This window comes from Lepisosteus oculatus, chromosome 26, assembly GCF_040954835.1.
Source record: "Lepisosteus oculatus isolate fLepOcu1 chromosome 26, fLepOcu1.hap2, whole genome shotgun sequence".
Classification (NCBI taxonomy): domain Eukaryota; kingdom Metazoa; phylum Chordata; class Actinopteri; order Semionotiformes; family Lepisosteidae; genus Lepisosteus; species Lepisosteus oculatus.
This window is the reverse complement of record NC_090721.1, coordinates 11,710,721-11,737,363: the sequence shown is the minus strand read 5'-3', so window position 1 is coordinate 11,737,363 and position 26,643 is coordinate 11,710,721. Positions and strand designations below refer to the sequence as shown.

Below are 26,643 nucleotides of genomic sequence, written 5' to 3'. Positions count from 1 at the left end.
GTAGTGTAGAAGTTATAACCAAGTTCATTTATGAAACGGTCTAAATGAATGATATACTGAATGTATGTCCTCTTGATATATATAACTCTTCGTAACTGACTGAATATATATCTCTTGTATTCTGATAACCCTCATGATAAGATCTATTAGGTTTACATGCATATTTTATGTATTAATAAATGTATTCTTGTGTATTAGTACCTGTGTGTGTGCGTTGCTTGAGTTATACCGCATGGTTGGATTCTAAAGCCATTAAAAGAATCATTTTGTGATTTACTGTTACAATTATTAATTGTCCCAGTAAATGCCCAAACCCCTACAGAACTGGTGCCTCGTGAGAGCACACTACACCGTATTTAACAGGATTTGAACCTGCGCAGGGAGTTTCCAACAGATTTCGAGCCATGACTACAGCTACACCCCCCCCCCATGCTGCTGATGCTGCTGCTGATGCTTTATTCCTCCTACAATCTAACACGGAGTCCGAGGTGGCTGTGGAAAACTTTTTAAAGTTGCTCTCCGTTAAAAAAAAACGTTTGACAAAATACATGCCAGCAGACAGAAACGCCTCCGGATGTCAAAATGCATCTTTGTCAGACAGAAAAGACATCAACAAAAAAGAAATGTGGACAAGGATTTTACAAGCTGCACCACACTGCACTTTGAAAAGCATTTACATTAGGATTAGTCACAGGAATTGCCATTGATTTACGCACTTACAAACACGATGAAAAAAAAACAGAACAAAAGCATTCAACTGCTGCAGTTGAATATACTGCCATTGTGTGTCGAAGCAGTATTTGACTTCATCCTACTACTGCAACACGGGGCAAATATGGAAATTTCACAGGATGTGGGTCATTGAGGCAGCAGCAGGCTGGGATTGATTAGGTTATGTTGATTTCCTCTCACTCAAGGGTGGTGACTGTAGCTGTTCTTATAAATGCGGTCTAGCAGGAACAGTCAGCAACAACGGTCATGCCCAAGTCGTTCAGGAAGCAATTAGGTATCGATACTTGGAGCTATGAGGAGCCGCTGAGCCAGTTTTATCCAGACCAAGGGATGAGGAGGCAGAGCTGCAGAGTGAACAGGTGATAAGGGACCATAACACCTAGTTTGGCATTCCCACACCCCTCAAACAACACAAGCTTCCTCTTGGAAAAATACTGGGCAAACCCGATTCTGAGAGGGACAGTGGAAAACCCCCTGAGAGGGATTGGTTATGGAGAGGCATAAAAACACCTGAGACAGAACAGAACAGAGGAGGCTCCCGATTCCCACTAGACCGTGGAGATGACGCAGGCAGCACAAGGGAAGCTGCAGAGTGCGAGACTATGGAGGAACTTTGCAGAGACTTCTAATACCTGAAGGCAAGGAACTACTGGTTCAGTAACTGACGACCATGGGAGACATTGGCATTGGAAGAGAGGTACTGTACAGAGCCTTTTAACATCTGAAGGCGAGAAACAAGGAAACTGGCACAGCTAGCCGATTCAAACTGAAGGGAATGTAATACAGCCTGCAGAGTATTTCTATTGTTACCTGAATGGAGACTGGGGAAATAGGACTGGGTGATACCCCTCTCCTCCAAGTGGGCCATCAGAGACTACAGGTGCTAAGAATGGCCTCTCTTCAGGATTTTACAGGAAAGACTCCTGCCCCTCTGTATTCATTATGACCCTGTGAAGGACCTTTTGCTGCTGCAAATGCTGTTTTTATTGTGTTTTTGGCTGATAGTGAATGTGAATGTAGTTGGAAAATAAAAAGGGCACTTATACAATACAAATGCTTGTCGCTGGTCTGTGTGTGCATTGGTGATTCTGGGAGATAAACAGAACCTGTGGTAATATAGAGGGACACTAGCACCCCATTTGTAGTGCTAGGTGGCGTAGTCGTACACGAGGCAGGAACATTCCTCGCCCATAGGGTTCACCTTACTGTGACACCCTTTATAAATGTTTGGCGTAGAATTGGCAGGAACTCCCACACGCAGAAGAAATGTAGAAGTGTAGAAGAAATGGAACAGGAGATATGGCTCCCATATGTGAGTATGGTTTACGGGAGTACAGTGAGCCCCTAAGTTTAGAGGAGAGAAAGGAGAGAAGTATGAGGAATGGAAGACACAGATGCAGCCATTATTGAGGGCACAGAGATTAACTGAGGCACAACAGATAGATTATATTATGAGCACATTGGAGGGGACTGCTAAATGAGAAGTTTTACTTTTGGACTTCGTGAACCAGGCAACAGTTTTAGGGATTTTCACTGCACTAGATGAACTGTTTAAGGAAAAGCCTTCAATAGCAAGACTTAGGTATGAGTTTTTCACAGCCAGACAAGAATTTAGGGAATCTTTGGCTGCTTTTATCCTCCGCTTGCGTGAGCTCTTTAAAATTTGGAGGGATGAAGAACTAAGATAGCTATTAGTTGAGCTAGGTCATACTTTCTTCACTTCCTTCCAGGGATTCACAGAGAGACCAACGCAGGGTACACCAGCCAGGAATGGCAATAGTGCCTCACAAGCAAGAACAATGGGACAATTTAGGCGGCCCTATCTGTTTTCAGTGCAACCCAGCGGGACATATACGACGCGACTGCCCCCTTAAAACGAACACATCCCTGTCCTTTAGCCAAGGTTAAGGCACGTGGGTGGGGAGACAGAGACAGGACCAGCTGGAGCAGTACCTGTCTTTGTAGGAGAATGTCCTAGTGTTGAGGCGGAAGTGGATGGCATCATGGTCCCCTGCGTGCTGGACACTGGGTCCCAGGTAACCTTGTTTAGTGAACGTTTTTTTTCAGAAACACCTGGGCTACCGACCACAAGGGAAGGGCTCCCCCTCTTATCTTAAAGCCTTTCAAGCCCAGGTCCCTCGGCAGTCCCAGAGTGAGAGGGAGAGTATGTTCACCATATGCAGGTGAATGGGATGCCAAAAAGAATCAGAAAGATGAATCGGGAGGGCCAGGCTGACATGACAGATGAAAGTTCAGATTCCTCCAAACAGTGAAATGGTGGTGTGGGCCCGGGTGCCAGAGTGCTCCCAGCGAGAGAGTCGCTCCGTGTTAGTGAAACCATTGGAGGCATAAGTGGAGTGGCAGGTGGCTAGGTCCGTGGGCTGGACCAAGGATGGACGATCCCCATGCGCATACAAAACCTACACCCATATCCCTTAGATTTCCATTTACGACAGCCACTGGCGGAAGTGAGTAGAATAACAGAAGATAATGTCTACGGGGATCGGGATGTCTTTTTACAAAGTGTGTCTCCAGGAGTAGTAGAAGTGGGTGTGCGGACTGCCCAGTGTGGAAGGGGTGAAACACTGCCTGCCCTTTCAATCCAAGGTGAAGGGTTGACGGCAGCTCAACAAAGACGACAGGATGAGCTTTTGGATAAGTGGCAAGAAGTAATTGCAGCCCATGAGGAGGACTTTGGGAGGACAAATGCCATCCTTCACCATATTCCAACTGGTTCAGCACCTCCTACCCAAGAATGGTATCTTCCTATTCCCCCATCTCTATACCAAGAGTTGAGGCAGTTACTACATGGAATGTTGGAGAAGGGGGTTATTCACGAGAGCAGTTGTCCATGGGCAGCCCCAGTTGTCTTGGTAAAGAAGAAGAATGGGTCATGGAGGTTGTGTGGATTACAGAAAGTTGAATGCGGTGACCCATAAAGATGCTTTCCCGCTCCCCTGCATTGAGAAGTCACTGACAACACTGTCACAAGCAGAGTGTTACTCTACTTTGTACTTGGCCAGCAGATAATGTGGAAGTTAGTGAACAGGACAGGGAAATTGTGTAATGCCCCTGTGATATTTCAACGCCTGATGCAGTGCTGCCTTGGGCCAATGATAAATGAGTCACTACTGATATATCTAGATGATGTGATTGTATACTCGCCCACCTTTGAGACTCACCTACAGCAACTGGAACAGTTGTTTGCAAAACTCAAAGAGCATGGTTTAAAACTACAACCTCAGAAATGTGCTCTCTTTCGGAAAAAGGTAAAGTACCTGGGATCATGTGGTAGTAAAGCTGGAGTTGAGACTGACCCTGAGAAAGTATCTGCGGTAGAAGATTGGCCTCGTCCTTTGATAGTACGCCAGGTATGCTTGTTTCTGGGTTTCGTGGGATTTTACTGAAGATTTGCAGATTTCAAAGATTACAGCTCCATTGAATGCCTTATTGTGTGGCACAGCTGCCCTTGGGAGAAAAGGAAAGGAGGTGGATTGGACACTGGCCTGCCAGGAAGCTTTTGAGACACCGAAGGAGAAGCTGCTCAGTGCCCCAATCCTAGCCTATGCAGATTTCAGATGGCTGTTCAAGCTTTACACTGATGCCAGCCTCCAGGGACTGTGGGGGCAGTGTTGGCCCAAGAGCAAGAAGGAGTTGAGCTGGTCATTGCATATGCCAACCGTAGCCTTCATCCTGCAGAATGAAACGATCAGAACTATAGTTTGTTCAAGCTTGAGCTGCTGGCTTTGAAGTGGGCAGTCACAGAGAAATTTAAGGACTACCTGTGGGGAGCAGAGTTTACGGTGTTTACAGATAATTACCCACTAGTCCATTTGGATACTGCCCACCTTGGTGCAACTGAGCAGAGGTGGGTGACTCAGTTAGCAAAGTTTTCATTTGATATTATGCTACGGTGCTAAACCGTAATGCTGATTTATTGTCAAGGAGGCCAACTGTCACGATTATAGTCCCCCCTCCTTAAGGGTGCACCAGCCCTTTCACTTGAGACTTTATTCTGCGCACCTGATTCCTATTCCCAGCCCACCTTAAAAGCCAGGCGCTGACGCTCATCCGGGCTCTGCATCTGATTTCCGTATCGTGAGAGTCCGGGACCTGGAAGCGCCTGGTCACGTTAAGGTTTTAATCTCTGTTCCCTTTCCTGTTCCCTGTCCACCGGTTCCGACCCGGCCTTCATGTTTTAATTCAGTGTTTTGATGGATCTCCTGGTTTTGGACTTGCCTTTGTGTTTTGGATACTCTTTAAGGACTACTCTTTTGGATTGTTCGCCTCGGCCACACCTTCCCCGTGCACCAGCACACCTTGGACACGCCCCCCTGTCTTCAGCCCTGTATTCCTGCATGACGTTTCCCTAGTGTTTCCCCACTTCTTCGGATTGTGTTGTCCGCATAGGGTCCGGAAAGAACTGTTCGTTACACCAACAACTATTGCCAAGGTGTCCGCTCAGGAGCACAGGAGGCAGTTTCAGTAGAGACAGGAGCAGGGACTGGGTTGCCTCCAGAGTTCTATGTTTGGGGGCCCTGACAGCAAAAGGATCTGGACCTGCAAGTAATATGAGGAAGATTTGAGCAGGGGAAATCTAGCCAGGATGTAAAGCAACACTGTTGTCAAGCAGGGGTCCAGAAGTATCTCCCCCTTTGGGGTCAGATGAAGGATCAAGGGGGGGTGAGGCAGAGGGAATTGGGGGGGCTGGTAAGAGTATACAAGTAATTGTGCCACCAAGATATAGAAATGAGCTCTGTCGAGAATACCATGAGATAATTGGTCACCTGGGTAGCCAAAAGGTGCATTCGGATGTGCGCCGGAGGTTTTACTGGCCTGGGATGGCAGAGAACCTGAAGGTTTGTGTTCATGCGTGTAGGCAGTGTGCCCTCAGTAAGGTCTGTCCTCAAGAGGGGGCTCCCTTGGTTCCCCATGTGACTTCATACACCTTAGAGGTATTAGGCATAGATTATCTGGCATTAGGAAGGCCAGTGGACACATATCCATATGTGCTGATGATGACTGACCTATTTTCCAGATATGCTTGGGCCATGTCCACCAATGATCAGTCTGCAGAGACTACAGTGAAGGCCCTGTGGAATCATGTAATCCAGTCATTTGGGTGTCCTGGAAGGATACACTCAGATCAGGGGCCTGCATTTGAGTCTGCCATGCTAGCCCAGTTAGGTGGGATATATGGTTGTCAAAGAGCAGAACTACACCATACCACCCCCAGGGTAATGGGGCAGTAGAACTGTCTTTGCTGGAGTCACTCAGGGAGGAGGAGCAGGAACACTGGGCTGCAAAGCTTCCAAAATTGATCCATGCATATAATAACACTGTTCATGAGAGCACAGGTCTGGTCTGTCCCCCTTCTTTGTGATGTTTTGGAGACATGCACGCCTGCCAGTGAACATGATGGTGGGCGCACCCCCAGAGAATAGGGATGAAACTTTGGAAGGTTGGGTGCATACACATCACGAAATGCTGCAGCAGGCATACCGACAAGCCCAGGGCCACATGCAGCGTTGTTGAGAAAGGGACAAGCATCATTATGACCGGAGAGCTGTTGACATGCCTTTGCTTCCTGGGGATAGGGTGCTCATCCGGAACTTTAGGAGGCAAGCCAGGGATAAGTTAGCTCCTCGGTGGGGGCCAAAATTCCATGTGGTAGTGGGACCCGTGACAGACCAGAGTCCGGTATACAGGATTAGGCCTGAGGGCAGGGAAGGCACTGAGAGGACACTACATCGCAATAACCTGTGTCTCTGCAACATCCCTCAGTTAGAAGACAGCCAGGACCAAGAGGGGTTAGTGTCAGAGGAAGGCACAGGGCAGGTAACAGTAGTGCAAAGAGAAGCTAAGTCTCCAACCAGAGGGTTTCCATTGTTGTGGACTTTTGCACCCCGAGCAGCTTCTCCACCTGAGGTTACTTGCAGGGAACCACAAGAGGGACGGAATGGGCCACAACCAGGGCCCAGTACCCACCATGAGCCTGAGGAGAGGACCGCTGAAGAAGAAAGTAGGATAGTAGAACTCAAGGCGACAGAGCATGAGGGTATGCTGCGCAGATCAACTAGATCCACAAAGTGTTCAGCCTGCGTGGTACAGAGAGTAGCCTGTGGTCGGGACCACCATGCTTCGGGTGGTGGGGAGTGAAACAGGATGTGGGTTATTGAGGCAGTAGCAGGCTCGGATTGATTAGGTTATGTTGATTTTCTCTCACTCAAGGATGGCGACTACAGTTGCTCTAATGAATACAGTCCAGCAGGAACAGTCAGTAACAACAGTCACACCCAAGTCGTTCAGGAAGCAATTAGGTATTGATACTTGGAGGTGTGAGGGGTCGCTGAGCCAGTTTTATCCAGACCAAGGGAGGAGGAGGGAAAGCTGGAGAGTGAGCAGGTGGTAAGGGCCTATAACACCTAGCTCGGCACTCACACACCCCTCAAACAACACAAGCTTAGCACACACTGCATCGGCTATGAACCTGAACGTTTCAATTATTCCAATCTGTGCATCAACACGTAGCCCACATGAAACATATAAATATTCTCTTGTCTCTCTCTTGTTTGTATGGGTGACCTAGTGGTGAAAAGCTGTCTGTTATGCAAAATCCACTAGATGGCACTGCCTCTTAGATCTCGGTGTCTCAGTTCCTGCCAGTTAATTTCAGTTTTCTGCGCATGGGCACTAGGGACCAGGAAGCAGTGAGTTACAGTGAAAAAAACTAAATTGGTGCAGAGTGTTGTAATGGTAAATACTGTGTTAATTTCCTATTTACACCCTAATTGAGGTATCAAATCAAACGTATTAACGAGTATAAAGGGGTATTTTATAGGACTAAGACAAGATTAGTAAAATAGATATTAGATTTAAACCGAGTGGACTGAGGCCGTAGCCAGTTTCTAGACATCTTTTCGGGCTTGGAATATCTGTTTACTCATTTGTAAGTAATGTGTTTCGCATGTTACTTGTATTTTATGTTCCTTTATTCTTTACAGAGACTTATGTTTAGTTGTGAAATGGGTATAGAATAGTTTGTTAAGTGTATGCAATTGTAAGTATTATACTAATTATCTTTGTAATGTAGTTCTCAGTGAGGGTAGAGCTGAGAGGTGACTTGTGGAGCCTGTGAGCAACTTATTTCTGCATGTTATGCGTGTTGAGTTGTTTAAATTTAAACTGTATTGTAATTTATTTTTTTGTTCAGTGTAGATGCGATTTTGTAACAGTTTGATGGAATGTTGAAACCTTAAAACTAACAAAACAGATTAGACACCATACTAACCTGTGAATAAAGAACCCCAAAAATATATTTGTGTCCTGTGCTGGTTATTCTTTGCCGGACTACACAATTTTGGTATCAGGAGTAGGGTTTCTGATAGTCTGTTAGTTCTGACTCTCAAAGTAAAGGCAGTGAAGTGCTTAAAATACGGTAGTGGTGAAGACAGGTGTCAAAGGAATCTGATAACTGATGGAGTTAGACAGGTCACTAGACAGGTCTGTGATATATTCAGTTACCTCAGACATGCTTTCAGAGAAGCGCAGTGTTTCCCAAGTATTACAAGCCTTTTATGGCTGTAAGCAAAGGGAGGGGGAAGATCTTTGCGATTACTCTCCTCTCTCTCTCATGTTCAACGCTGTGTTAAAGGTATCACCTGATACAGTGTCGGATGAGAAGCGAGCTATCCGAGATCACTTCATAGAGGGGGTTAGGGATTTGTCTATGCGGAGGGAGCTTCCCAAGTATATCAGAGATAAACCGGAGTCTACTCTCATCGACGTACGGGACAAAGTGTCAGGAGTCTGGTAGATAGTTCTCTGAGAATCCTGTGTGTAGCCAAGAACTCTGCAGGAAGCAGAGGCAAACAATCCAAAATCGTAATCCAAAGACGAGATCAAAAAGGGAAAAAGTCAAGTCCAAAAACCAAGAAAGTCAACAAGGAAAGAACGCACACTAGAAAACACCAGGAGGCTTCTCATTAGTGAGCAGGGTAGGGTGTGTGAGGGAGCATTAAATACTGAAGGGAGAGGAACGTGGTTGGATAATTGGTTAAGGAGTTAGAATCTGTGGAATCCGGTGCCAGAGAGAATGTGATGGGTTAAGTTAGGAATGAGAGCGTGAAACAGTGGGCTTGGGAATGTAGAGGGGTTTGCGAGGGACATGAAGTTGTTATGTGGACTTTGGAAGACAAGTCCTGTAGTTCCAAAACATTTAAAAGCCGTAACACAAACGAGTTGACACAATGCTCTGTTATTGATGCTCACAGAGGAAAGGCGTTCACTTTGGAAGATGTCCTTAAAGTAGTAGTAGAGTAGGGTAGAGTTGGGGAGTTGGCTAATGCTGTAAGAGACCTCACTATGCAGAGGGAGAGAAGCAGTAATGAAACTGCGAGCAAACATAAAGTTAAACCCAAGTTTAGTGATGATGGCAAGCCTATCTGCTTTAAGTGTAAAGAGGAGGGGCAAATAGCAAAAAACTGTACTCAGAAGCGCCTACCATCATCAAACATCCCTGTAGTGCAGGAAAACGAGAGCCTCCAGTTGTAATGAGCCAGGCAATTTGGGGGAAAACCATAGGCACAAGCAAACCTGACTGTGATTGTGCCAAGTTACTGTAACATGCTGTGGGCAGATGTTCTACTGTAGACCTGGTGACTGGTGGAGTCACTCTGTCATGTCTGTCAGGCAGCATCTTTATATATATTTGAGCACAAAGCCTACGTCAAGCCACTAGACTGCATAGTTTGCAAAAAACATACAAAAACATGAAAATGATATTATCCCACTTCCTGGGCATCTCTCTTATCTCTTCGTACTTCACATCAAAGACACCAACCACGCACTCCAACTTTTTAATGATTTCCAATTTCAGGGCACCGAATGCTACATTTTTACCATGGACATCACATCTCTGTACACCGTCATTCCCCATAATGATGGCTTTACAGCCCTCAAGCACACACTGGACAAACGCACAGTGCTTGATCCACCCACCCACACCCTGGTACACCTTGCAGAATTGGTCCTCACACTGAACACATTCTCTTTCAATAATCTTTTTTACAAAAAGGTGAGTGGAGTTGCCATGGGCACCAGAATGGGACCCAGCTATGCCAATATTTTTGTCGGCTGGGAGAAGAACGCTTCTTCGCTTCCTACTCTGGCTATGTCCCTGATCTGTACAAGCGATATATCGATGACTGCATTGGTGCCGCTACATGTTCCAACAATCAGCTTGAGTGCTTCCTGCACCATTTCACCAACTGCCACCCGTCCCTCAAATATACGGTTAACATATCTTCCACTACTCTTCCGGTTCTAGACATCAACTTCTCCATCAACTACCCCCGACTCTCCACTTCGGTTTATTACAAACCCACAGATTCACACAGCTGTCTCCTGTATAGCTAATTTCACCCCAAACAAACTAAAAACTCTCTCCCTTTTTCACAGTTCCTTCGGCTACGACGACTATGCAGCGACAACATCGACTTCGAGAACCAAGCCCTTAAAATGTACTCCTTTTTCATCAACAGAGGATACCCCAGCAGTATTATTGACAGGGTCCTTGCCTGAGCCAAAAACACCCCCCGGACCATCAACCCAATCAGGAACTCCCGCCGTAACAACTGCATTCCTTTGGTGCTTTCCTACCACCCAAACACACTTCCTATCCCCAGGACTATTAACGACAACTTTTCCATCCTACAGGATGATCCCTCCTTTGGGGCCCTTTTTTCTGACGGCCCCATCATCTCATATTGCCGATCACCTAATTTGTGCAACCTCCTTGTTCACAGCTCCCTTGATCACCCTCGGCAAACATCCACACCAGGCACTTTGCCTTGCAACACAGCTCGCTGTATCACCCGCAAGTACACACCAAACACCACACTCATTCTAGGCCCCTCAGGACAATTCCGGATCACCCAGATGGCATCTTGTACCTCCAGCAACCTTATTTACTGTATCTCTTGCAGTAAATGCCCAGCCATTTACATTGGAGAAACAGGAAGGAGACTTGGAGACCGCTTCAGAGAACATGTCAGGGCTGTGAAGATAAAAGATCTCTCCAAGCCCATTGTTTCTCATTTCACCTCTGACGACCATGACCAGTCTAATCTCTACGTCTGTGTTCTCAAAGATGGTTTTCTGAACTCATACATCAGAAAGGCTACAAAAACCAAAATTATCCTGCAGCTAGGATCACACCTTTCCCCTTCCCATAGACTGCTTTTCTTTTAAATGTTCTCCAATCATTGGAAGTTTCATTTCACACCTCTCTACACCCATTCTGACTTCACACCTCCTGATACATCTCTCTTTCTGTCCCCTGCTCCCGCCTCTCGCTCCTCCTCTTTCCCAGCCTTTGTTCTCTCACTACATTACCTTTACTTACTGCCTTATCTTTCTCACACCTGAAGAAAACTCCACGGCCAAAACATTGTGTTTTCTTTCTTCTTTTTTTTCAGAACGGAATAAACCTATTACTTGTTCTTTTGCAGCCTATGCATGCTGACGCAGCTATCCACCTGAACTACAAAACCTACCTTGTCTTTGTTGAAGCAGTGGCATCAGGTGGGAGAGCGTGATGGGCTGTTGTACAAGGTGATCAGAGATCCTCATGTCAATGAGTGTTTCCACATCCTCCTGTCTGATTGTATGAAAGATCAAATATTGGAAAGTGTACATGGCCAGATGGGCCATCAAGGAATCGAATGCACTCAGAATCTATTGAGGCAGAGATGCTTTTGGGTGGGCATGTATAATGATGTGGAGCAGTGGGTCAAGAAGTGTCAAAGGTGCATCCTGACCAAAATGCCACAGCCAAAAATCCAGGCACCCATCAAACCAGCTGCTAGGCCTTAGGAGGTTGTCGCTGTCGACTACACGGTCCTCGAGCCTGCCTCTGATGGGCGGAAGAATGTGTTGGTAGTTACTGACGTGTTTATCAAGTTTACACAGGCTTTCCGGACTCGTGATCAGAATGCAGACACTAAGGCGAAAGTCCTCCTAAAAGAATGGCTTATGAAATTTGGATGTCCTGAAAGGTTGCATAGGACCAGGGAAAAACCTTTGAGAGTCAGGTAGTTGCAGAGCTGTGTTAACTTTACGGTGTGAAGAAAACACGCACCAGTCCTTTCCATCCTCAAGGAAACCCAAACTGTGAATGGTTCAACAGGATTCTACATGACCTTTTACGCACATTGCTTCCTGAGAAGAGGCACCGTTGGCTGGAACATCTGCCAGAGTTAGTCCATGCCTACAATGTGACACCTCACACTAGTATGGGATATTCGCCTTATTGCCTTCTTTACGGAGTGCATCCTCACTTACCTGTTGATGCGTTGCTGGGCCAGGAGGAGGTGCTGGATAAAAGACATGATTGGCTGGCGGTCCACCAGGAACAGTTGAATACAGCACAAGCCGGGGCCAAGCAGTATGCAGAACAAAAATCTGCGGAAAGAGTTCCACTGCAAGAAGACAAAGTGTTCAGTCCCCCAGTCAGTGTAGGTCAGCTGGTTTATCTGAGACAAAGACCGTTGGGCAGAAATAAGATACAGGATGCTTGGGGACGTACTGTGTATAGGGTGGTGGAGAAAAATAGAATTATATGTCATTTCTTTTGTTTTTTATTATTTTCCAAACTAACAAAACAGATCAGACACCATACTTACCTTAAAATAAAGAACCCCAAAAATATATTTGTTTCCTGTGCTGGTTATTCTTTGCCAGGATACATATCGTTTATGAGCATTTGAAAGGCATGGTGAATCGGAGATTCTCAAAACTTACTTAGTATGATTGGAAAGGAATACATGATCGGATCAAGAAAATGCTGTGGTGTTACTTTTTGTCAATGGAGAAATAAAGTTTTTCATGTTGCAACAGTTAAACTGATGCAGATGGTTACAAAGATAGTGGACCACGGTAATACTTTGACCTTACAGCCTGTCTAAGGTCATTCATTATTAAAACTATTTGTAATATCTTCTATAAAGGCTTTGCTGCATAAAATACTTCTGCATAATTAAAATATTTATGATGGAGATGGAAGGTTGTGTAATTTAGTCAAACTGAGCAATCTTGCCTTTATGAAATATACTGACTTTTTAATGTGTAATGATTAACATGCTGTAATACACAGTTTAAAATTATTAAAAGTCTAAAGAGTATACAACAAAAAATCTTAATTGGAAAAAGATTGTTCCTCAGCACTGATCAGGATTTGAAACCAGCGTTTTCTGGTGACAGCTCAAATGCTATACATGAGACATTAAGCTTTATTAGCTACACCTTTTACAAGGTCTTTCAAAGTGCTTCCAGATACTTTTATCATAATCTAATTTGCATAATGTGGTAAGATGCGCCACGCCCACAGCGTTTTTCCACAGCATACCTTGTTCATTTTGAATGGAGAAATGGAGAAAACAGTACATTATTTTATTATCTTGAATACAAACATTTACGAATACAAACATTTATGTTAAACATCCAGTGTTTGTGTTTAGATGAGTTCATACACAGTCTTTGGCCTGTGTCTTTATGTTCATCCTCAGCACCTGCAGTAGGTCTCAGCTGCACCAGTACAGTCACTGTGCAGTCCTACTGAGGAAGGTTTTTGTACTGGTGTGTAGTACTATGGAATTATAAAGGGAAGTGAAAAATCTGACGGTAATAATCTGCTGCATCTTCAGACAGGATTAAATCTCAGAGTGAAGTTAGTTCCCAATCCACTGCCATTGAAACACCCTGCGATCCCAGATTGACGAGTATTGTATCATAGATCAGGAGTTTATTAGCTTTCTGTTGGTATCAGAGGAGGCAATTGTCACTGTAGACTGCAGGACTGGTCTTACAAGTGATGGTAACTGTCTGAGCAAATATCACAGGTGTCTGAGTCACACTAAATTGTCCAATAGTCTCTGAAAACTAAAACAAATATACAGAATTAAATAAAGAGAACATGTTACAATATTTCCCTATGATTAACTGGTATCCCATCCAGAGTGTACCCTGCCTTGCACACATTATTTGGAGGGATAGGCTCAAAATTGGTTAAAATATATAGATAATGGATGGATCCATGTTAAAATTACCACAATTTGTGCTATTTCTCATTTTGTTTCTTGAATTGTACAAAACGCTTCCTTCCTATTCCTATGAGATTTTAAAAAAAAAATCTATGCCGGTAAAAAGTAAATAGTCATTCCCTAAACACATTCTTACCCCGAGGACAGATGAGGAGTGTCCAGATGAAGATGGTGATGAAAGTCATTTTTTCTGGGGGTTCTGTTGCCGCGAAGCAGCAGTTCTTACTCATGAAGTGTTAAACTCACAGGGCTTTAAACACTCCCAGATCACTGAAGCATGTGCTGCCATGTCTTTTAATTCAAATTGTCTTTCCTGATAAAGAAATATCATAAAGAAACATAAAGTGTTGTGACAGAGCAAGATGATCAGTTTAGCAGTAACACTCCCATGACAACAGGACTAGACAGAGAGCAGATTTAAAACGTGTAGCTGATAAGAAACAACCAGCTAAACCCTTATTCCACTCAATACAGCTGGAATGGAATTGAGTGTGAAGGGTCTGGTTGTGCTGTTGGTGCTGTGTGCTCAGAAACAACAGGGTTGAATCCACTTTGAATCAATGTCAAACAGCAAAAGCGATAAAGGACATCTTTGCCTTGTGACTTCTTGTAATTGTCATAAGTAAAAATTGTGGCTTCCAGACAGGCAGTTAACATTTGAAACCACTTCACAAGTAAGTCCTCAAAGCCAAAACGTTTATTTTAACAACAAAAAAAAACATTTCATGAAATGCATCTATTTAGCATTTCCAGGTCCAGGTGTTCTTGTTACAATCAGCATATAAAATATTCAACAGGTATTATTTGGGAATAAAAGAAAACCGTCCAGGACACAGATCCTCCCTGATCGGGTTGTACAAGGGATGATATGTGTGTTTGCTATTCTGGTGGGTGTTATTCAAATCAAGAGTTCAACAAATCTAATGAGTAATAGGATAATCTGTCTCATCCCGGCCTTCTAACTAAAGTAGGAGACAGATATTTATGGAACATGCCATTCTTATTTTAATCATTAATCTATTAATAGATTATATAATCTATTTAATCCTCTTCTCTCACATCATTGAAAATTACCAAAACAACCCCAGACATCTTTTCTCCACCATCAACAGACTATTCAAGCCAGACTGCCCCACCACACTGCTTGCCTCATCGCAATTTTGCAACACATTCTTAGATTTCTTTGGTTCTAAGATTGACATCTGGCATCACATTCTCTCCACTACGAATATCATTTCCATACCCCCTCCCTCCTCATCCAACTTCTCTGGTTCCCTCTTCTCCAGCTTCTCTCTTCATGACTCAGCATCCCTCAATAAACTAGTTATACGCATGAAACCCATCACATCTATTTTAGATCCCATTCCCACCACTTGATTTCATCCCTGTTTCTCTTCTCTCTGTCCCCTTGTCCTCAAAACTATAAATGAATCCATGAGCACTGGCATTGTACCAATGGTCTTCAAAACTGCTACCATTACCCCCATGCCAAAAACGCCTAATATGGCTCTCGACAATCTTAACAATTTTTGCCCCATCTCCAAACTACCCTTTCTTGCAAAAATTCTAGAAAGTGCTGTCACACTTCAGCTCATGACAAACAACCATTTTGAACCCCTCCAATCTGGCTTCCGTCAACTTCACAGCACGGAAACTTCCCTGGTCAAAGTCACTAACGATCTCCTAATAGCTTCTGATTCTGGTTCTCTTTCTATACTCATCTTTCTTGATCTCAGTGCTGCTTTTGACACTGTTGTCCATTACATCCTACTTTCTTGTCTTGAGACTGTGTTTGGAGTTTCTGACACTGCTCTCAGATGGTTCAAATCTTACCTCACTGATAGCTGCCACTTTGTTTCTCTTAATGAGTACAGGTCTGAAATTAGTCTTGTTAAGTCTAGTGTTCCCCAGGGCTCAATACTGGGCCCCTTGCTTTTCAGAATTTACATGTTTCCACTTGGTCAGCTTTTAAGATCACATGGCCTCAGCTCACCTATGCTGACGATACTCAAATAAACATCCATACCAAACCTGACATTGATGTGGCTGTCTCTATTCTATGTAATTGCATCTCTGACATAAAAATTTGGATGACTCAAACCTCCTTCATCTTAACTGCGACAAGACTGAAGTCATGCTTATTGGCACCCCCCATCAACTTCATAAAGCCAGTCCTTTAAACCTACCTGTAGATGGTTTTGTACTTGAACTTCAATCTAAATTGAAAAACCCTGGGGTTATATTCGATTCTGGCTTAACATTTGACCCTCATGTGCAGCATACTGTCAAAACATATTTTTTTTCATCTCAGAAATATTGCTAGACTACGTCCTATGCTATCACTAACTGTGGCTGAAAAGCTGATCAACATATTTGTGTTATCTCAAATTGACTAATGTAATGCTCTACTCGCTGGGGTATCTAAATCTACATTAAACAAAGTGCAGTATGTCCAAAAATCAGCAGCCAGAATCCTGACCAGGTCTAGTGCAAATGTAAATCACATTACTCCTATCCTGGTCAAATTCCTTGTAGACTTTAAAATCCTCATGTTCACTTATTAGGCTCTACATGGCTTGGCACCTCAGTACCTGTCTGAACTATTATCACCATACTGCCCACCTCGCAACCTTCGCTCATCTAATTCTGCTCTCCTTACTATCCCCCAATTCTGTCTACATTGTATGGGTGACAGGGCCTTCTCCTGTTATGCCCCCAAGCTCTGGAACTCTCTGCCCAAGGATATCAGAGAGTCACCTTCTCTAAACTCCTTTAAATCCAGACTCAAAACCTTCTTCTTTAGAAGAGCCTTTTAGTTTACTGGTTCCATTCTTCACCCCTCTGCTTTTCTTAGGACCACCATCCGCACTCTCCTCTATATACTGAAATTGTGTTTTATCTTGTGTATTCTTGAGAAGCCACCTTTAAAGGCGCTATATAAAATAAAGTTTATTATTATTATCATACATAATAACAAAGGATTTATGGTTTTATAATAAAATTCAGAAAATTCATTCCATTTGGGCCAGGGGCTTTACCGTTCGGGTATGTTTTATTGCATCATTATTTTTTCCACTGCAAAACTAGAATTTAGAATTTAGAATGTATGTAGCCGCATCATAGGATATATCAAGTTTAGTTTAGAAAGCAGCTTTATCTTATTTTGGTCTTTGTAGGTGTTATATAAGATATGCTTATGTAGCAGCAGTCTTTTTTTTCTACGTGATCAGAATTTAGACTTCTGGGACACCTTGTTAGCGTAACTTGTGTGTTGTTTAGTGTGTTATTGCCACTGTTCATAAATAATTGTTTAACCTGGTCTTCCTGAATTATTAATCTTTTCATCAAAGCACAACAAAGAACAAAGAACTCAGGTGCCTCTAATCATACCAAGAGCTTCGGTATATTCTTGGCGCAATCAAGTCTGGGGATATGAATATTTATTTTAATTATTGATTAATGCACTAAGCCTATTTCTGATATTACTCAATTTTCATAATCCCCAATTTGTAACAATATTGTAAACATAATGTACATTTGCACTGCTGTACCTAAACCCATTGAGATCATATGAAAATAGTATCTAGAAAAAGACAGACAAAATGTACTTGAAACTATGAAAAATACTTGCCCTGCAGCAGCTGGAGCAAAAACCACAAGAACACTGTTTAATTTTTAAACTGCAATGCTAAACACACAGACAGCATACATTACATGGTGATCAAAATGTAACGTTAAGTCCATATTTAAAAAAAATAAATAAAAAGTTGCATTTGGGCAAAACATGCAAATTTGTATATCAAATAATCATAAAGAATTTAAAACAAATTAAATGAGACATGTTTACATTCAATCCATCTCTCAGTTTTTAACATGGCAACTATGTATTCTTTGCTAATTCAAGACATTAATTCCCCTTTGATTTTATTTTTTGAATGTTCTAGAACATATACACTGTAAATACTCTCATTATAATTTTTAAATATCTAGATTTGCTCCAAAAGTGGAATGTAGATATTGACACAATCCTATGTTTCGCCAAGACAGGTATATTATGAATGCGTTATTAAGTGTAATAACTACAGTATGTTGCCACCTCATCTTTGGCAGCAAACAAATCAATTGGGGCTCCAATTGTATCGCAAAGTAATTTTTGAATGTCTGGTTTGTGATGAGGAGGTTAGCAAATTTGAAAACTATTTTTTCAGCTTGAACTAGTTTTTTTTAACCTTCTGCCAAAATGCAATTGATGTTGATATTTTGATATTATGCAGGATGCACACATGAATGCTGTCATGAATCATATACCATATGTCATAGAGAGAAAAAGAGAAATTTCCAGTATCTGCTGTCTATAGCTTTCAGAAACTGTATGTCTGATATAGATGTGTTACATACATACAGTATGTATGGTCATATCACTACATACAGATTCCAAAACACTGGTGATGAAAAATACAAATTAAATATATAATGATATACTGTATACTATATAAATTTAATTAATAAAAAAATATTATAATCTAATTGATTTAAGCTTTATAAACAAAGCAAAAATGCATATTCCAGTCAAATGTCTAAACAAAACATCTTACTGTGCAGGAGGGTGAAACTCACTTTCTCAAAGTAAGTGTGGCTGAGCATCCTTATGACGACCACAGTTGTCAAGGTTCTCCTGCTATCAGCTACACTGCGGATGATCTCAGAAAAGGGGAGGTCCTGCTTCATGGAGGTAGGAGGTTGGGCCATTGTGAAGGGGGCGTTAGGCATCCATGAACAATAGTCAAACTTTGAGACAGAAAAACAGCATGATTATTGCAAAGTGTCTATACATGTGTCTGATGTGTGTGAGTGTGTACACCTCTGCACTTGTGTGTGTATGCCCTGTGATGGACTGCCTTGTGCCAGTTGCTTGCTATGATAGGCTCCAGCTCCTCTTCCACCCTGAATTGGAAGAAGCATTCGAAAATGGATGGGTGGATGACTTTTGTATAAATGTAAACCTGTTATTTCACTTAAAGAAACAACAATTCCCAAGTAGTCAAGCTTAGTGAGATCTGAGGAAAAAAAACTGGATGACATCAAATATTCACGAGCACCCATGAATACAAGTAAAATCATGAACATGAACTGGTATACACAAGTACATATACTGTAGATCAGGTGTGTGTAAAAGGAATCAACCATGCATGAGTCAGAACCTATAAACTATATATACTGTAGAATTAAAAGAACTTACAATAAATACAGATGATCTCTTCATTTGTATTCCATGTTTTCATATCACAAATCTTTTGAAGAATTTATATGACTAAAACTGGAGGTGGCACAAAAATATGCAAACAATTTTGTGTACAATTTCATATTTTCGCTTCTACTAGTTCTTACAACTGTTAGGCCCACATTCTTCAAAACAAAACATCCCCTATCAATGTATTTAAGAAGATGCAGGACCATCAAAAAATAAAATGTTGGTTGGGAAGCATTTATTTTTAAAATTGCTTTAAACCACTTGGCTGAAGGGTGACTGACCATGAGGTGGGGTGAGAATGGAGTCTCCCTCAGATCTGGTTTGGAATCTTATGAGAAGCTGCCCTGTTCATAGTGGAAGTTTGTATGATGAAATGAATGGCCTCATAGACTATGGACTTCCCATATATTTATACACAGTGATTAGTTTTGATCTAAAAGCACATGATTTCTTTTGTGAAGATGTCTTTATTTAGCTGAGTAAACATATGTTTCTTAAAATTTCAAGGGGTATGAACTTTCAAATTTAGTATTAGGTTAGTGGTAATAATAGTACATGTTTAGATAAACAAAGTGACATTTGTTATTATGGTTTTCTACTTCTATTTAAGAAGAGGTCATGTGATGAAAAGCAGTACGCTGACTCAGGTCTGAGCACACTGAGCTAAACTGATAAGCCACTTAGCGTCCTGTTGTCTCAGTATAGAGGTGAGTAGTACTAGTGGACCAGCATGTGGTGCTCTTCTCACTGAACCTGAATTTCCTAGGTAATGCCTTAATATAGTGACAGTCTCTTTGCTGTACATGAATGTGCCTGTGTTGGAGCAAGAGCTGAGCCTTTGATAAGGCCTCTTCCCTTTTCTTCAGTAAATTGGACACACTTACATTGATTGACTGATTGAACAGAAAAGGGATCATTTGATTGGTCCTGTGTGTCTGCATTCAGAGGGCCCTCCTACTCTGTCCTGTCCCTAGTTTCCTGCCTGCTGTCCTTCCGGTCCCTCTCTTTCCCTTGGGTTATATATTTCTGGGTCTTGCACTCTGCCCTCGCTCAGCATTGACGTTCAGATGTCCTCAAACCCGCCTAACCACCCAGGTTGCCTCACGTCTGCTGCCTGAGGGCATTGGTTTCTACCTGATTCCTGAACTTCTGAGCCTGGGCCTTTTTCCCATTCTGCTGCCACGCATATAGGTCTTTTTCCGCTCTCCTGCTCTCCTGCTCTCCACGGTTAGTCCCTTTGGACATCCGTGACACTGTGCTTAATTGGGACATTCCTCAGGAGCAGCAGCAGGCACTATAAGAGCAGTCAGTTGCAGAGAGCTGTGTCTAAAATCCTGTAGTTCAGGCAGGGAAAGTGTGTTTAGTTGTTTCCTGAATTGTAGAGTGTTTGAAGTGTTTCACTCCTGTGCTTTAACATCAACAGTCAGCCAAATTAACCAGCTGATGCAAGATGATACAAGACAGAAAGCAGAGGCTTTTCATGTCAGTCCACATCTGGAAATCGAGAGCAGGTTCTCTGGCATGCAAACAGGTGACAGCAGCAGTAAGGAGACAACTGATTGAGAGTAAGAAGAGGGCATTTGTACGTGTTAAAAAACATAGACTTTGTGGGGGCTGCTAAGCAACTTGCTACACAGTTATTGTTCAGTATGTACTGAAGAAGTCTCGTGAGGGGCTCAAAATGGAGCCTAGGCTTTTTTGATTAGCTTGGTGTGTTTTAAATTTCTCCTTTACATAAAGTGTAGTTATTCTGTCCTATGGTGACTTTTTACCTTGGTGACACCTTGTCAGAGTATGTAACAGGCTTGACCTTAGTTGGCATTTTCCAGGTTAAGTTGACCAGGCAGGATTTAACCAAAAGAAAAAAGTAATTTCTGGTAAGTAAGCAGATCTCACCTGTCCACTATTGACTGCACTGTGTTGCACTGAGCAGGTGAATATAACCATAGTGAGAAACTTATCCAGTTTCTGAACAGTGAGGAAGCTTTCTGGAACACCTGAAAGAAATGTTATATTCGGTATTACCACATTGACTTCGCTTTATGAATATAACACCAGTACAATTCCAGTAACAGTGCTGATATGTCTGTGGAAATATCAAGTGTTCATTAGGTTGTCTTGTGGTTACAACCACTTTATAGCACAGGGAGAATAAGGACCCCAAAGGATGTGCTCCGCCTTGTCCACCTGTCCAAAGCAGGTGCCTCTAGCACAACAGATACTGATTTCCTGGCATGTATGTTAGTATCAAAGATTCATAGTCACATAATGTATTGACAAACAATCTAATTGCAGTACCTTAGTCATCTTAATTAGTGATTTAATTACCATGACCTGCAGTAATGAGTATGTAGATTAACAGCTATAAGTAGCTACTGACACATTTGATAGTGTCACGCCCTCTGCAGCCAGAGGGCGCTCCTTCTCTGTCCTGTCCCTAGTTTCTGGTCTGCTGTCCTTCCTGTCCCTCTCTTCCTTGGGCTATATATTTCCGGGTCTTGCACTGTTTCCTCGCTCAGCATTGATGTTTGGATGTTCTGAGACCCGCCTAGCACCAGGGCGCCCCACGTCCGCTCCCTGAGGGCATAGGTTTCTATACGGCATTCCTGAACTCTTTGCACTAATGAGCCCGGGCCTTTTTCCCGTCTCGCCGCTACGCATATGGGTCTTTTTCCGCTCTCCTGCTCCTCACGGTTAGTCCCTTTGGACGTCTGTGACAGAATGCTGAGCCCCCTACTGACCCCGCGAGCGGCGTTTTTTTTTTTGTCTTGCCGCAGTTTTTTTTTTCTTGTTCTCTGGGCTGTTTTTTTTTTTCAGTTCCTCTATTCTAATCACTGGATATCAGTCCGATCTTCCGTGCCTGTGAGCGGGTCCTGTACCTGGCTTTCCTCGGGTAGATCACTCCGATATCAGTGATTGAATGTTGAGCTGGCTTGCCTATTCTTATTACTGGATATCACTCCGAGCTTCTGTGTCTGGAGCGGGTTCTCGTGCCTGGCTCTTCCTGGTCTTGCTCTCTCCGATATCAGTGATAGAATGGTAAGCTTTCTGCCGTTCCTTCATGCCTTTCGCTGGATATCACTCCGGGCATCTGTGTCTGTGAGCGGGCTTCGGTCTGGCTTTCCTCAGGTTGTCCACTCTGATATCAGCGTTAGTATGTGAACGTGCTCATTTGCCGTTCCTCCATTCTTTTCGCTGGATATCACTCCGGGCATCTGTTTCTGTGAGCGGACTTCGGTCTGGCTTTCCTCAGGTTGTCCACTCCGATATCAGCGTTAGAATGTGAACGTGCCATTTGCCCAGTCTGCGGTATTTTTCCCCGGGGTTTTTGTGTTTTTTTTTCTTGTTTTTTGCCTTTTGTTTTGATTTTTTTCTTCCTGGTTTCCCCTCCTTTTTGGTCCCCCCTGCTCTCTGTGTCTCGGAACTTTGGGTCCTACCTGTTTTTGGTTCCTATTTTTTTTTTTGTGTGTGGTTTGTCTCCCTGGTCTTTCCCAGGTTTTTGTCTGTTGTGTTTGTGCTTGTGTACTTTTTTGTTTTTAGTCTCCGGAGGTCTTCTCTACCCCCCCTCCCTCCACCCAATAAAGGTTTATACCCCGGAGGAAGGGGTAGCTCTCAGCCGTGGATTCCCGGAGGTTTCCTTTCAGTTAAATGAGGTTTTTCCTCCCCCCAGTGCTGTGCAGCTTATTTATTTGTTTGGGCGTCGGGAGCCGCCCATGAAGGGGGGGGTACTGTCACGCCCTCTGCAGCCAGAGGGCGCTCCTTCTCTGTCCTGTCCCTAGTTTCTGGTCTGCTGTCCTTCCTGTCCCTCTCTTCCTTGGGCTATATATTTCCGGGTCTTGCACTCTGTCCTCGCTCAGCATTGATGTTCGGATGTCGTGAGACCCGCCTAGCACCAGGGCGCCCCACGTCCGCTCCCTGAGGGCATAGGTTTCTATACGGCATTCCTGAACTCTTTGCACTAATGAGCCCGGGCCTTTTTCCCGTCTCGCCGCTACGCATATGGGTCTTTTTCCACTCTCCTGCTCCCCACGGTTAGTCCCTTTGGACGTCCGTGACAGATAGTATTCCAAATACTGCAATCCTGGTTTCTCACTTGTCTCTCCCCTTCTATCTGATAAGCATTATAGGAACAAAGGCATGAACTTTCAGATTCAGAGAATTTCTTCCCACAGGCTGTTGGATTACTGAACTCTACTCCTACCACTGACTCACAGTTTTTTATTATTTTCTCATACTGCTGGTCTTGGGTGTGTTTAAGTTGTATGTGATTTAACTTGCTCCTGTTGTTCTGTTTGTTTTGGTGATTCCTTAATGTCTTTGTATCAGAGCTTACAAGTAAATAAGCATTTCATTGCACGTATGCATATGACATACTGAACTAAAACAATCAGGAACTGATCTATAATTTACTGAAATATGAAAATGTGTGCAGTAACAATTAAGCTGCAACAGCCTTTACAAAAAATAAAACAGTTTGAAAGGATTATGCAAACATTTACGGATCTGTGAAAGTAATTTCATGAGAAAAGCAAGGTGCTTCTACCTCCATGGTTATGTGCCATTATCCAATTCAGGTTTACATTTCTGTATGTCAAAGCCTGGGAGGGAAATCGTCCCCCCACCCCCACCCGACTGGGGATGAATAAAGTATTTTGAGTTTAAAGTGCACAATTGTTGTGGGTTGAATATTCTGTCTAATTGGAGAAATTTCGGTGGTTGTGAATGAAACACATTTTATTTTATCTGGGTGATGTGTTCCGGCTTAGTCATTAACAAAGAGCATAACACGTGGGCGGCGTAGCGGTCGGCTCTGGCTTTCCCATCTATACCGATGCACTGCAAGTACAACCCCCCTCTCTGCGGGAATGCTGGCTGTGACGAAATAAACCGGTTTCACAGGTATTTTCAAAGCAGAAGGGGGCGAGATTTCCAGTGAAAGACACCTCCCCCCTCCAAAACCCAGTAAGTTCAGTACTTACTAGTTAAGAAAGCTAGGCACCTCAATGAAATCGCTTAAACTGTTGGTGTAACAGTCCGTGCGTGGCAAGCTTCTAATGTCTCCCGACTACGGCGGAAGGAACCCTTCTTTCATTGGAAGACAATGAACATATTCTAGCCCTAAATGAATTAATAGCAAACATGGTTTACATAAAATACATTTTTCCTAGAAAGTTTAGCCTTTGTCACTAATGAAACCACTAAATATAGAAATCATAAGATTTTTAAAATAAATGCCTTTGCTAGAATTTATTTAAAAATAAAAACAATTACAATCTAATCTTTCCACGTTTGATCCCAAGATCCCAAGAAAAACAAATCTAAACGGGGAGAAAGCTATGCTGAAAGTTTATTAAGATACTTAGAAGACAAAGATATCAATTTATGTTGCATTTGTCTGATTCTGAATCAAAAAACACATATATTTAAACACATGTTTGCGATTTAAATCAAAACGTAATTTAAATCAATATAAATGTTTATATTGTAACGCATAGGTGACTATTCATTGTTATTAAAATGACTTAAATTCTATCATGTTGTGATATTTAGAAATCTAAAAGTCAATTAATTGTCCATAATATTGCTATTCTATTTTTTCAAAGAAATGTCGCAGTACACTAATATAATCATATTGCTATTAATTTCTTTAGATACAAGATTCCATATTATATTAGCAGAAAAGCTTAAAACTACCGACTTTTTACATGCTATTTCACGTTAGTTAAAGACTTCAATGCTTAAAATGTTTAGGGAGAAATGGAATACCGGTGTGTATTTTTCCTTTAAAGTACCGATTCCTGGAATCTGACCAGCTGACACCCTTCTGAAGTGGTTCCATAATATCTGGTATACTAAAAAGAAAGCGTTGATTTTATGAAAAATCAATTATGAAATTATTAAATGCTCTGTTAAAAGCAAGGGAGTTTTTATCTCCGTTGCAGTAAAAGAAAATGCCTGACAAAGTAGGGCTTGGACAGATTCCAAGTGCTTGTGCAAATGTGCAAATGTGCTTTAGCAAAAAAAGTCATTCCTTTATCATTCCTTTATCGTATTGGCTAGCTAATGTCCTTTTTGTCAAAGAAAAAACTAAAAGTATTTTCGTTTAAAATGACGGTTAGAAAGAATGTGGACCAGCGTAATACTTTGAGTTTACAGCTTGTCCAAAGTCATTCATTATTAATACTATTAGTAATATCTTCGGTAAAGGCTTTGATGCATAAATATTTCTGATAAAGGTAGGTTGTGTACTTTTGTCCAACTGAGCAATTTTGCTTTCATAAAATATACCAACTTTTTAATGACTGATGATTAACATGCTGTAATACACAGTTTAAATTTAAAAGCTCAAATGCTGTATATGAGAGGTTAAGCTTTATTGGCTCCTCCTGGCGGTTTTACAAGGTGATTCCGGATACTTTCCGGCATGACGTCAAATGACGCGATTTACCGCGTTATACTGCGTTTTGATGCGACACGCCCACTGGGGTATACCGTGAAATACCCCACCCATTTTGAATGGCTGCATCTGTACATATCTGTTGGGTGTGTCCAGTCTAATTTTTTCTGAATTTTGAAAAATTGTCTGCTTAATGTTCACTAATTCTCCTAATATGGAATAATTAAAAAATATGACAAGTTTACTATGTATATCAGATAACTGTAAATTAGGAGAAGCAATGCAGATTCTTGTGGTACTTCACTAAATAAATCACCCCAATTTGAACATAAACCCCTTACCAGCATTCCATTTTGAATTACCAGTTTTCAATTTAAATGCATGACTTTGTTCAATCTGAAAATTAATATTTTAAAAGAAAATGTATTAAAGGCCCTCTGAGAATCTAAATATGCCATATTATACAGATTCAGCCATTCAGATTGAGTGTCAAAACCCATATCTGATGTTAGTTAAATGGTAGCTTCATTTAATATATACTTTATTGATCCCATTAGGGAAACTGCAATACTTCTTTATATCCACTACACCAATCAACTAACATACTTGAACAAATGTAAGCTAAACAGGTACTTATAAATAATATGTTGTAATTGTTTTCATAGTGTGCTTCTCAGTAATGTTGTGTATTCATTCAGTGTTTATTCATATTGCTTTATCTCAAAATACTTTGGTTTCACTTGCAAGCAATTATAACATTAGTCATTTTAAATGAAGGCATTAATATATAATATTTGTATCATGTTTATTTGCTGTGAATTTAATTTAGTGACTTCAAATCAGATTCATTCAAATCACTACTGACCTTTTTCCAATTTTGGATTTGTTTAAAATACAATTTAAAAGAATAATATTATATACAGTACATATCAGTCAAACTCTAAAAATGTTGTACTTACTATTTATATACAATTGTCATTAATTCTGTATACTGTATAATTAAAATTGTTATACAGTATTGACATACAATACTGTAACTACAGTATTAATAATTTTTTATGACTAAACTAAGATGTGTGACAGCTACACATTGTACAGTATGGTACATGAAGGATTCATTGTGCCACCTGACTGTCTTACAGAGTAGTGTAGCTCTGCATCAA

At 42.0% G+C, this 26,643-nt stretch overlaps 1 pseudogene; it reads right to left on the bottom strand.

Annotated features, from left to right (window-relative positions):
* The window catches only part of LOC138225115 (arachidonate 12-lipoxygenase, 12R-type-like), a 44,793-nt pseudogene that overhangs the window by 7,617 nt on the left and 10,533 nt on the right, over positions 1-26,643 (bottom strand).